Source organism: Bison bison, unplaced genomic scaffold (genome assembly GCF_000754665.1).
Source record: "Bison bison bison isolate TAMUID 2011002044 unplaced genomic scaffold, Bison_UMD1.0 scf7180017864451, whole genome shotgun sequence".
Taxonomy (NCBI): Eukaryota; Metazoa; Chordata; class Mammalia; order Artiodactyla; family Bovidae; genus Bison; species Bison bison.
In genome coordinates this window covers 1,653,745-1,666,135 of record NW_011495013.1, presented here as the reverse complement: position 1 = coordinate 1,666,135, position 12,391 = coordinate 1,653,745, and positions in this window count along the sequence as shown.

Here is a 12,391-nt window from a genome sequence, read left to right as displayed (position 1 = left end):
ACAACCGGGGCTTCCTCACAGACTGAGCATTCCAAGAAGCTGGGTAACAACAGCAAGGCTTCCTGTGATCTAGCCTCAGAAGCTCCTCAGTTCCCACCACATTCTATCAGTTAAGCAAGTCACGGAGACCAGCCCAAGTTCAAGTGGAGAGCAGTTGGACTCCACGTCTCAGTGGGGGAACATCAAAGACTTTTTGGTCATCTTTAACCTACCACACCTGAGGTCCTGGAATTAGCATGAGAAGAACTAAGACTAGAACCCATCTCTCCTGAGTCTTTGTGCCATACGGTGACATCTCCAGTGGTACCTTGGAGGAGGATGAAAAGATAAGACCAAAGTGTGGGGGCACCCTGTGAATGAAGAACATTTCAGGGAGGAGTCTAAGCAGCCGTGTCAGCAGCATGCGCAGTTGGGAGCCTGAAAGGGATGCTGCTAAGGATAACAGGGCTCATGGATTCTCTGATATAGAAGAGAACTCAATTCCTTCTTAAGATGACTGATTTTCCTCAATGACTTCCCTGCTAATTATCTCTGTCTTTATAATGGTAGGTTTGATTTGAGGGGCAGCCTATTCTGCTTCTGAGAACTCTATTATAACGTTTTCCACAGAGCCTACATCTGTTTCCCTCTGACTTCTGCCCAATGGTTCCAGTTGTATACTTACATTGTTTTAGGGTAATAGAGCGAAAAGCTTCTCCATGCAGCTCTATGCCTATTAGAGCACTTGTAGTCCCTGTGAATTCCTTGACTCCAGGTTTCTGACACTTCATTATAATGTTTAAAATTCCTCTACCAATTGAGACACTCTGGTATAAGCTCCCCAAGTTGGCCAATGGCTCTTTCTAAGTACTCTCCAATAGGGAGCTGGGTAGCCCACTGTCGACACGACATATACTGTGTACCCTGCTGTTATCCACACACGCTAATGATACGTGAGGCAGATCCAAATCCTTACATCTTTTCCATGTACGATCTACTAACCATGCTTCTTCCAGGAGGTTGTGTGCATGTGTGTGTCTGTGTGTGCCTATTTTGTGTGTGTGTTGTTTACTCAGCTGTGGAAATTTACATTCATCATCAGAAACTTTATCTCAATAGATCCAACCTGAGGATATATTTTTGAATTAGACTCAATCACTAAGACTACTCATTATCTCCTATAGCTCCCTATAACCTGCAGATCTGTTATGTAGTTTTTCTATTACTTTTATTTAAATCATTGATAAATCATGTTGAACTAGATTGAGCCCTATGTCACTCCATTAGAGACCGTCCTCTATGCTGATGTCAATCAGCATCCTTTGGGTTCATTTATTCACCTAACTGCTGTTACTTCACCTCACCCTCCTATCAGTTAGTCTGTATTTCTCCATCTTGTCCACAATGATATCATGAGAGGCCTGGATACATGCCCTGCTGAAGTCCACACACATGTCGAATGCAGTTGGCTTCTCCCTCCATCCACTATCCCTGTCAGAGGAGATGAAGCAAATCTGACTCTTCTTCAAACACGCCATGCACTTTGATGATTGCAGGGCTTTGCTCCTGTTCTCTTCTCTGTCCAAGTCTTCCATCCCACCTCAGCTGCCTGCCTATTCCCATTGCTCAGATATCACCTCCTCACTGTAGCTTTATTCCTTAACTCCAAGCATAATTATTTCCCCAAAGCTCTTTATACACAGTATCATGCTCCAGTTGTTTGTTTAGGACTGTTCTCCCCTCTCTCATCTAGAATGTGCGTGTGTACGTGCTAAGTCACTTCAGTCATGTCCGACTCTTTGTGACCCCATGGACTGTAGCCCTCCAGGCTCCTCTATCCATGGGATTCTCCAGGCAAGAATACTGGAGTGGGTTGTCATGCCCTCCTCAGGGGGATCTTCCCAACCCAGGGATCAAATCCTTGTCCCTCATCTGTCTCCTGCATTGTCAGGCGGGGTTCTTGACCACTAGCGCCACCTGGGAAATGAGCTATGCCTTATTTAATAGATGTGTGACGACTTTAATTTTACTAGACCATGGTGTCTAGTGATTATCACTTCCTTTCCAAAATACTCATAAATCACTCATGCCAGAATCCAATCTAAGAGTCTCAATACCAATTCCAATTCTCTAAATACCAATTCCCACTAAAAAGAACCATGGGTCCTTGGAAAAACAGTTGATTCCAGGTCTAGGTAAAAAGTATAAAAGAGGAGTCTGGGCTTTCTTGTTGTACCAGCTACAAGGACAATTAGGGTCCTAATCAGAAGAACTGAGAAGCCAAATGGATGAGGCTTTCATTGGTCTAATTTTGGATAATTTGAGCATAAATAAGAATAAATACTGCAATAAAAGAAAATACACAAAATATATTTACCCATGAGTTCATAACGCTGCAAAACAAAACAAACCCACAAAACAAAACACAAAAATCCACTGATGGTCTCTGAAGGACACCATGGAACAAACTCATTCTTCTGAAAACTGGTAAACAAAGAGAAAGAACTCAGCATTTTCCTTGTCACACCTCACCATACTTTAGATACCTAATAATTGATAGACGAAGTCTTTTTTCTCTTTATAGAAATATTCTAGCTAAAAAACTAACAAAAATGATATAATTAGAATATTATCATTTGAAACCCCTAAATGAATAAAATCTTATAATCTAGGCAATGCTAATCAGAGTTTCCTGAAATCATTAGGTAAAAAGCTCATGGGGAACTTTTTAATGGATGGTTCCAGCCGATAATACCTCAACCCCGCAGATCATATCTGACATTGTAAGGAGAGAGATAGGCGGTGGTGTAACAGGAAGTACACAGACCACCTCTGATAGATCCTCGATGGAAATAGAGCCTGAACCTGATGAAGCCTCGAAATTCAACTCCCACTTTACAGAAATAAAAAGGGTTAGGATTAAATAACATCATAGGGAGGCTATAAGCTAAATCCAGAATATGGGTACTTCTACCGTACATATGATCCATTTTCCTCTAAAATAAATTGTAAGGAGGAAAAAAAAGGTCAGGAGTTGGGGAATGGACTTGTAGAGCAGAAGAGACTTTGGAGACATGAAAACCAAATGCAAAGGGCAGAACTTGTTTGGATTCTGAGTCAAACAAAACAACCTAACAAATACTTTTTGTGAGACAATCAGGGAAAATGGAACACCAGTTATTTGAGGATATTAAGAAATTATAGTTGATATTTTGGCAGTGTGGTTAGGTATTTTTAGAGGGGAAAGTTCTTATCTTTTAGGGATAATATTGAAATATTTAGGGAGGAAATTATATGATGTGTTGCTGCTGCTGCTGCTTCTAAGTCGCTTCAGTCGTGTCCGACTCTGTGCGACCCCATAGACGGAAGCCCACCAGGCTCTGCCGTCCCTGGGATTCTCCAGGCAAGAACACTGCAGTGGGTTGCCATTTCCTTCTCCAATGCATGAAAGTGAAAAGTGAAAGTGAAGTTGCTCAGTTGTAGCGACCCCATGGACTGCAGCCCACCAGGCTCCCCCGTCCCTGGGATTTTCCAGGCAAGAGGACTGGAGTGGGTTTGGGTTACCTCAAAATCACCTAGTCAGGGAGTCAGTGGTGACCAGAATGGTGGGGTTGGGGATGAGTTGGGGATGGAAAAACAAGGTTGTCCATGAGTGGGTACTTGTGTCTAGATGAGAGGTTCACGGTGCTTGATTTTTTTATTTTTAAAAATTTTGGCCTCACCCCATGGCATGTGGGACCTTACTTCCTGACCAGGAATTGAATCTGTGTCCCCTGCTTTGGAAGGCAGAGTCTTAACTCCTGGACCACAGGGGAAATGCCTATGATGGTTTCTTTATATTGTTCTCTTTCCTTCACACGTGGGGAATTTTCATAATACTGTTAAAATCCAATCTAGAATTTTATCTGAAATGGTTGTTGAGTTCACCCGTCTGTTACTTTCAGAACCTGCATTCCTTCTTTTGGTTAATATTTACGGGTTTGCCAGAAGAGCAGTCTTTTCATTCCTCTTTCATCCTTCATGATTCCACGGAAACCACCAACCACCCTTTGGTGATGCCCTCAGGACAGAGACCTTGCAGAATTCATTAAAGTGGGCAAGACCCCTCACAGTCACTCAAACCATGTGGGGCTCTGGTCCCAGTCACTAACATTCATGCTAATCTTTTCTGTTCTGAAGCGCATTCTCTTTGACAGAAAAGATACAAATAAAAGTGGAGTTTTATTCAATTTTCTTTATAGTTTCTCAACATTAATATAAACCTAAGGGCTTCTCTGGTGGCTCAGGGGTAAAGAATCCACCTACCAATGCAGAAAACACTGGTTTGATCGCTGATCGGGGAAGATCCCACATGCCCGTACACCACAGCTATTGAACCTGTGCTCTAGAGCCCAGGAGCAGCAACTTCTGAAGCCCGTGTACCCTAGAGCCTGTGCTCCGCAGCAAGAGAAGCCACTGCAATAAGTCCAAACACAGCAACTAAGAGTAACTCCCACTGGCGGTAACTAGAGAAAAGCCCGTGAAGCAGTGAAGATAGAGCACAGCCATAAATAAATAATAAACATTAAAAACAAACAAACAACTTATTCCCAAGTAGGGAATTTACCCTTTAAAAAAAATCATCTAGTTCTTTGTCATCATTAGAGTTTTATTTTTTTAAATAAAGCTAGACTTTGGCATTTTGACTCTATTCTTACAGGTCCCTATTATCCTTAAAAATGACCTCTCTCTGCTTGCCTTCTTTTGCGCACAAAACAGCACAGTAAGAAAAGTGTAGGCAAAACTTTTTTTCCCCTGGGACTCCACAGCGCTGGTAAGAATTGGAAAGCAGATACTAACATATTTTGCCCTGAAAATATAAACCAATACTACCTTTCTGGAAGACACTTTTGCAATATGTGTTGAAGGTGTTCTAAATAATCTGTACTTTTTGATCCAGAAATTCCACTTTCAGGGTTTAATTCTAAGCAAGTCATGTGGATATGCACAGAGATTTAGCTACTAGAGTGTCTGGAGCAGTCCTTTTAATATAGTTTTAATAATTAGAAGCAAACTAAACATCCAGCAGGACAGAGCTGACTAAATCTATGACTTCTCATGCAGTATAGTACCACACAGCCAAAAAAATGTTAGAATGTTTCATGAAATGGGAAGGTGTTCATGATACTTAATTTACAGGGAAAAGGAAATTAAAAAGCAGTCCATAGAGAGTGCTTCTTACTTAAAAATATTTATGTTTACAGATGGGGGAAAAAAAAGACTGAAAAGTTATATTAAAAAGTTAAATTTTTTTCTCATCTTAAGAAATATATGCCATATCATTTTCTATAATGGATACTAGGTACTTTGGAATAAAAAAAAAGTCCTTAACAATAAAAAGAGGAAGAGAGCACCCAGGGCCAGCTCTGGCCACTCTGCGTCCCTCTGAGGGGTGCAGTCAGCTCTGGTCTGACCATTGCCTGCGAACAGGCATGAACCTCCCTTGAAGGGTTTTTGCTGTCCCCTCCCGAAGCACAGAGATGAGGGGGCAGAATCAATGACTCCCCTGGATAAAAGGTGAGAGGCTTGCTGTCCAATAACTACTAAACAAGGAATCTGCCCCAGAAACCCGGGCCTGGCCAAGGCAAGGCCAAGGAGCCCCATCTGGCCTCAGCTCGGTCTCCGGAAGGGCACGGGCTGGCCCCACCCCGGGGCTGTTCGGAGCGTTGTGGCTCACCTCTCAGCGGTTAGCACTGTTCATTCAAGAGGTTTCCCTGGGGTCTGGGTTAAAGCTGTTGGCCTCTGCTGTGTAGTCTCTTGTGTAGACTCACTGTGCTGTTTTGTCCATTATTATGTCCCAGTTCCCTCCTAGCAGCCTCCCTGCCTCTTTAAAATGTCTCTTCCTCCTCTTTTTCCTCAAGTCCAGTCTCAAATGGGGAAGGTTTATGAATAAGCAACTGAGTTAGCAGTCAGCTTGTGATTACAGCCCTCAGCTCCCCCACTGTAACTGAGCCCAGTAAACAAGGGAGAGAGAGAAACAATGTTGTGTGTTTTAAGAGAAAATTAATATTCTCCATTATGTCTAACTGGGGAAATACTACTAACATGCATCACTTTAACCATTTTACTGTCTTCTGGCTCCTGCGGTCTAGGACACGTGGTGCCTGTCCCTGACGACTGGATTGCATTTGCTTCTAAATTCTGAATCAGCTGAAACTCACATTAAAATGTATGATGCTGCAGCATATTACTGGCAAACTCCACAAACTTTCCTAAATAAAACAAAATCACATAAACAAACAACAATAGGATCCTTGGAAAACCCACAAAGGGAAATATTTTTAGAAGTTTTAGGATTCTCAAGCATTTTTATATTTATTTCAAGGCTGAGCAGTTTAAGATAGAGAATGACTCCAGAGTTCCTGCCATGGCTCTCACGTGGCTCCCTGGATCGACTCAGGTGAAGAGTATATTGTTGACCCTAATTCTGTGTATGGCAGAGGCAGCATAGAGCCCTTTACTACCAAGTGCTAGGCAAGCTTCTTTGCGGGTGGAGGATCCAGATACCCACTAGGAGTGATAACAGTCACAGAGGGAAACGCTGCCTAAAAGAGCTGCCCCCACTTCTAGAATGCTTATTATTCCACCGTCAGTGCTTCTTTCCTCTGTGATACCTTGTTCTTGGCATCTTTATTTGAAAATACCACCAGGAGTCAACTCTTAGGAAAATACCTTGGTGCTGGGAAAGATTGAGATCGGGAGGAGAAGGGGGCAACAGAGGATGAGATGGTTGGATGACATCACTGACTCAGTGGACATAAGTTTGAACAAACTCTGGCAGATAGTGAAGGACAGGGAAGACTGGCGTGCTGCAGTCCATGGGATCACAGAGTCAGACACGACTTAGCAACCGAACTACCATCACCAGGAGAGAAACACAAAATCCTACGACCTTAACAAAAAGGATGAGGAATGGAGGACAACCACTCTCCTCTCTCTCCACGCTGCACCTTCACTCCACTGGGGTCTCCACCTTCACTCCACTGCCTCCACCACCACTCAGAAACTTGCAAACCTTGGGTCTGCTCCATCTTAAAAGTCTGCTTTTCAGACAATGTCGGAACCACTTCTACTCTAAAGTGCTGATTTCTACAACATAGTAGACATTTGATAAATATGGGTTGAACGAGTGAATGAGTGAATGGTTGACAGTACCACATGTTACAAAACCCAGAGAAGTAATGAGGGATTTTAGGCCTGAGTTACAGAAGTGAAGATCTTGCCAGCAGATATGGGAGAGAGGTTTTGTTCTGAGGTATGCTCTTGGACCCTCTAAAATCCTGGCATTGGGCAGAATAGTGTATTCTGCCTGCCCTAAGGCTCCATGTCAGTAACCTCTCTTGAGGTCCTTTATTTCTCCTTATCCTACACTGCTATTCTCTCGGCTTAGGAAGTCATCGTTTCTTGCCTTGAAAGGAGACACAGCCTCCTAATTTATCTCTAAGCTTCCCTGTTCCTTCATTCCTTCTATCTCAAATCACACTTCACTGCATCCCTAGTGCTGCAGGACCTGATTCCAGCCTTTCTTTCCTACTTCCTCTCGTCATACCTTTCTTTGTGTGCACCCCCCTCCACCTCTCCTCTCCTAACAGAAAACTGAACTGAACTATTTCTAGATTCCCAAGCACACCATGCTCTCTCTGGCTTTGGAGTCTGACCAGCACTGATTCCTTTGCCTGCAACTGCCTCCTTTTTCACATTACTGTCATCCTCTTTACTTCCTCCTAGTCACCCTTTAGTAGCCAGGACAGAGGAATCACCCCTTCCAGAATCCTTCTCTGAGGCTTTGAGAAACTACATGTTCCCTATGCGGGTCTTCTGGGACCTCTCCTCCATGCATCCTCACCAGAACTCAGGCTGACCAAGCAGCCACCATCTGAAGCCCTGTCAGCTTCCATTAAACAGGGCAAAAGGAAGAAGGTAGAGATTTGAACACCAGCTTTTACGGCTCAGCCAGAAGTCACACTTTACACTTCCATTCAAACGTTTATAGAATGGCTGTATCTAATTTCTAGGGGGCAAGGAAGTGAAGTCTTAACTATGTGCGTAGAGGTGGGGAGAACTGGAAATATTTATTAAACAGCCTTAGCAACTAAAATATTCAAAAAAGATAAAGCTAAGAAAATACTCAGTGGATATGGTGATCTTAATAAGAAATATTCAAATTGTGTGAAGGTGATGAAGCCAAATTAGAGGAAGCTAAGGAGTGATTGAGAAGTAATGGAATAAAGACAGTAAGAAGAGATAACTTCCTTCAAGATCTCTGGCTGTAAGGACATGGAAGCAACCTATATGTCCATCAGCAGACAAATGGATAAGAAAGCTGTGATACATATACACAATGGAGTATTACTCAGCCATTACAAAGAATACATTTGAATCAGTTCTAATGAGGTGGATGAAACTGGAGCCTATTATATAAAGTGAAATAAGCCAGAAAGAAAAACACCAATACAGTATACTAACGCATATAAATGGAATTTAGAAAGATGGTAACAATAACCCTGTATGCAAGACAGCAAAAGAGACACAGATGTATAGAACAGTCTTACGGACTCCGTGGGAGAAGGCGAAGGTGGGATGGTTTGGGAGAATGGCATTGAAACATGTATATTATCATATGTGAAACGAAACACCAGTCCAGGTTTGATGCATGAGACAGGGTGCTCAGGGCTGGTGCACTGGGATGACCCAGAGGGATGGGATGGGGAGGGAGGTGGGAATGGGGTTCAGGATGGGGAGCACATGTACACCCATGGCGGACTCATGTCAATGTATGGCAAAACCAATACAATATTGTAAAGTAATTAGCCTCCAAAAAATTAATTAATTAATTAAAAAGTTATAATACAGTCATTAAAAAAAAGATCTCTGGCTGTAAAGTGGAGGAGAAAGTGAAGTGGTGGTGGTAGGAAGCATAGGCAAGAAAGAAAATAGTGTTCATTGGTTGGTTATTATTATGAATGTAGTTTGAGCATGTTTAGATGACAAGGAAATGTATCCAGATGAGCATGAGAGTTTGAAGATCCAAGACAGGAAGAACTGGGTAAGGTCCTGAGCCAGCGGAAGAGATAGGACTCCAAAGCACTGTGGAGGGATTGGCTTTAGATCAGAATGGGCCTTCCTCTTGCATGCAGCAGGGACAAGAGAGGCGCAAGTGTATACAGATGTCAACTCATTTATAGACAGAGAAGTAGAAAGTTGAGGTAATCTTGTCCAGTGGTTTCTGTTATCACTGTGGAATCAATTTACATAGAGCTATTGAAATCTGTTTCACTTGGAGAAATTTAGGAGATCATTACTGGGGGGGATGCCCCTTTGTATCACTTGTGGTTTATAGGTACAGTGGTTGGGAGGGTGTGGAGTACGTTTTTTCTATACCACTCTCCTCTTCTGATTGAGTCCTATTTCAAGCGTGTATGTTTTAACGGCCAAATACAATCCTTTAAGCCCAGTAAAAAGTGGCTCATTCTTAGTTGTTGGCAGTAGTTTTAACATAGCTATCAAATGAAAATCTATTTCTCTCCAAACTTACCATGAAATATTCTGCACTATTATCAACCCAAGAGGTTTCATCCTTATCTTCTTCCTGTCTTCAACATGAAAATGATTTCTCAACCTATACTATACTCAAACAGGTCAAGACATTCTCAGCTGAAAAGGACAATCTTACCTGACTCTTTTTCTTCGGAGCATAAAAAGGTGTCTATAAGGTCTAAGGACACTGCTCCCTTAGGATGTTGCTCCTCCAGTTATTCTGACAGCTGCTGGTCCTAAAACTCATGATCCTCTCGGTAAGTGCTCTTCTGCACCCTGCAAGCCTGGTTAGGGCTCATGATTATTTTTTCCCTCCTTTTCAAATAGGTTTTTTTTTTTTTTCTTTCTTTTTTTGGTTCACAGAGGCCTCTCTGCCTAATTTAATTTTGCTTCTCCTTTCTTTGTTGCAAGCAGATGTCACTTTTACATCTGTGACTCTGATCAAATACCCCATGTCTCCTCCACCACCAGTCCAGCAGATGTTACCACTATTAGCTAAACTCCAGCCAAAAAAAAAAAAAAAGGTAACAGGCAGCCCCTTCTGCTAATCATAGTATGGGAGGAGGTGGAGGAGAGGAGAAGAGCTGGGCTCTTCCATGATGATGTCCTTAAAAGGATGGGTGCTGGGGATCTGTACCCCATCATCTATATAGAGGACAGCACTTACACGTGGAGTGTCTCCAAAGTTAATTCAAATACAGAAACACCATCTATGAATTATTCTAACCCAAACTCACAATATTTACATACAAGAGTGAAGCACCACCTTAATCATGCACAATTAGTGTGCATAATGTAAAACAAAACACAGAATTAACTTAAATACATACATGCCTCCTGGTGAATTCCTAAAAGATGGAAGGTTTCTACCTTTTTGCCTTATTTTCTCCTATTTGATATACTAGAGCATGCTCTGTGATTTGTCCACTTTCTTCCACATACATTATAAATATACAATAGAAAAGACATTGTCCATGCACCACCTAAATCCCAAAGTCAAGAATTCAATATGAAGTTCAAGGAAACTCTATCACCATCAGCATCGCAATACTGGTGGGTGACATTCATTGGATTCTTTCCAGGTGCCAGGCATTGTGTTAACTGCTTTGCACACAAGTGTTGTTAATCAGTTAATAATTGTCTTACAGTGCTAGGAGGTTAGTTACCAGAAATACAAAGAGGTTCTGTTATGAAACATGTATACTATGGCTGCTAGGCACATGGAAAATGTGGTAAAATTTCTAAAATGCTAGCAGAATATCGGTGGAGCTTCATGCTTGGGGATGCTGTGGCTGGTTTCTTTCTATATTCTGAGGAAGTAAATCCTGTCTAGGTGCAGGTGAGTGGGAAAGAATGCTGCCTGCAGAACTCTTCTTGGAGAAATCCAAAGACAAATTGGTCCTTCTATTCTCTGATTGAGAGAAGTGTTGGTTCTGAGTTGAGCCTTCGGCAGCCTCCCTGTGCTGGAATCATTTGGATGCAGCATCAAATAAAGCAATCAAAAAGAAAATTCCTCTGAAACTCTCACTGGTATTTAATATTTTATTCATTCCCATGTTATTGTGCTTCGCCTGTGGTAAAACAGCCTCCAAACAGCCTCCTAGGAGTGAAGTGTTAGAGGCTGACAAGCGTTTTCCCATGAATCGCTCCTACAATACAATGGCATTTTGTTTGCTGTTTTGTTTCCTTGTCTTCTAACATTCTTTCTGACTTTCAAGGAAAAAAAAGAAACCCTCCTATGAATGGCAAAGAAAAGGAAAGAAAAGTTCCTTTTAAACTTTCAACCTTTTTTCATTTGGCACTGGGTAGCATGTAAACATTTTTTTCTCATGGTATATATGCTCGTAGTCTCTTCCCTTTTTTGTGCTTTAAATAGCCTTTCTCCCCCCTTTTACCACATAGCATTGCCTTTCCATTATTGATTCAGAAAATCAGCAGGGGAAAAAAAAATCAACCGTGTACACATATTAAGAAAGAGAAGTCAGAGGAAGATGGATCAAACCATCCATCTATCCATGTGGCCATTTATCTATCAATCTATCTCGCTACCCACCGCCTCTATTGAAATAAATAGCGGGCACTGTACACATTGCTGGTTGGCTGAAGTTGTGATCTGGACAAAAGGTCTGTTTGGGAAAAGGATGCTGAAGCTCTAATTCTATTTGTGCCGGTTGAAAATCAGGAGGGGTTTTTCTACACTTCACTTTTATTAGATTATTTCTTATAGATGGTTTCTTTTTTCCTCCCAGACGCGTGGTGGAGGCTGCTGAAGCAGTTGGTCTATAGTTGGAATAATTAAATTAACCATTTGGTACAACTTTTAGGGGAGAGCTCGCGTGTAGAAAGCACAACTCGAACAAAACAGGGCGCTGGGGCTGGGGCTCTGGCCTGGCCCAGCCCCGAATGCCTTTCATCTTCGGAGCAGAAGCAGGGCCCCCGGGCCACAAAAGACCCGCAGAGGGGACGATGGGCCAGGGATGGTGGGGGTGGGGTGAAGAGAGGGACGGCGACACTAAACAAAATAAACCTACAAGGCCTACAAAGGGGAAAATGAAGTCAAGCGCGTTTGTTCACCGGACCGTGCGGTGCTGGCGCAGAAAGGTCTCCTGGTGTAGAGGAGGCGCACAGCTTCCCTACCCGGCGAGGCGGGCACCAGGGGGCGCCCGGAGAGAGGCCGGGGCTGGGGCCCGCACCTGGGAGAGGGCTGGCGCGGTGGGTCGGAAGAGGCGGGGAGTCGAGGCCGGTGGGAGCCTCGAACCTCAGGGCGGGGAGTGACCGGACCCGGGGCGGGCCGTGGGGCCGCGTGGAGCGCGAGCCCGTGCCCTGCTTTGGCAGC